The 1,404-nt window shown below is 44.9% G+C and overlaps 1 protein-coding gene across 2 annotated transcripts in view; it reads right to left on the bottom strand.

Moving 5' to 3' along the window:
- LOC116851660 (MOXD1 homolog 2) overlaps positions 1 to 1,404 on the bottom strand; it is a 291,701-nt gene that overhangs the window by 280,004 nt on the left and 10,293 nt on the right. The window lies entirely within an intron of this gene.

The raw sequence follows: 1,404 nt of genomic DNA, 5'->3' as shown, positions 1-1,404 counted from the left end.
CCCCCCTCCTTCTCTGTCTCTTTTTCCTCCTATCCCTATCCAATTCTCTGTCGTTCCCTACCGTTCCTCTCGGAGGAACCGCGCGGAGGAGGAACCGTAGGTGTGCACCCTTTGCCAAGGACTTTCCGGATCTCCCCATCCTTCCCTCATCTACCCCCATCTCCTTCCGCGTCCTGACCAGCCGTTCCTTTCAGAAATATTTCGACGTTCGCGCGCATGTACATCCTTGCACCTGACTCCTCGGAGTTCCTCGGCCGAGCAAGTGCGCCGGCCAATCCCGGGCACATGTTCGACACTTCTACTCGTGCCATTCTTCTCGGGAACGAGCGAGGGACGAAAGACGGGAAATCTCTTTATCATACTCGCGAGCCAAAACGGGCACCTCGAGGAGAGAGGTGTTACTCACTTTTTCCTTTGACCATTGGATTTCAATAACATAGACCGACGACGAAACCGAAAAAGAAATTTTCATCGAATGTGAAACTAAGTACACACACAGTCATCTTCACGATTAATCGATGTAAAGCACGGTGAGATGACGACGGGTGGAGTTACGAAAAATACAGATGCCGTAGAATGCGAAAATAAGTCGCACGTGTCGGGAGCAGAAGTGATTCCAGTGCTGTATTCGGCTGTTATCATACTATTTTTCTGAATATTATGCACTAACTACGCTAATCGCTAATTTCTGTTTTGCATCAATTAATATTTATTGCGCGCGTACCGTTTCATTATTACTATCGACAAAGGATATTATCCGAAGCTAAATATTATTGCAAAATCCCAATGCGCGCGAGCGAGAGAAATTTTCACATCGACGAAAATTGATTTAAGCTCGATATATTGAAATTTCAGCGTGACTATATTAATTTGCGGACCTGCTTATAAATTCCTTTCATTACGCGCGAGAACTGCGGCCGCCCGGGGATTACTGCATATTTGCGGTATGAGTTTTGGTACGATCGCGTAATTACACCAGCGCTATTTGCAAGACACTTTTCATAGCTCTCGCGTTCGGCAAATGGCGTCGATGCGAATGACATTTCCATTTCCACTGCGGGCAACACGCATAAATTTGATACGCGCAACGAGTCCTCATGTGTCTCACGAGTTTACGCTAATTTTCACCATGACACCCGCATCACGCCGGCCAGAATTAACCAGCAATTAATTGAGTATGTATTAGGACCTTAACTTAGTTTCCGCCCAAAAAATACTGAGAAAAAGCATTTATTGTAAAAAATTTATTTAAATTATTTCAATGAAAGTATTTTCCATCACTTTCTACAACTTTTTGCCATCTTTCTGGCAACTGGGCGATACCATCTCGATAAAACGATGTTTGTTTCGAAGCAATCCATTCGTCCACCCATTCTCGCACTTCTTCAACATTTCGGAAGCGTG

Source organism: Odontomachus brunneus, unplaced genomic scaffold (assembly GCF_010583005.1).
Source record: "Odontomachus brunneus isolate Ranch 3 - 2012 unplaced genomic scaffold, Obru_v1 Obru_scaffold_184, whole genome shotgun sequence".
In the NCBI taxonomy this organism is placed as follows: Eukaryota; Metazoa; Arthropoda; class Insecta; order Hymenoptera; family Formicidae; genus Odontomachus; species Odontomachus brunneus.
This window is presented reverse-complemented; position numbering and strand designations above follow the sequence as displayed.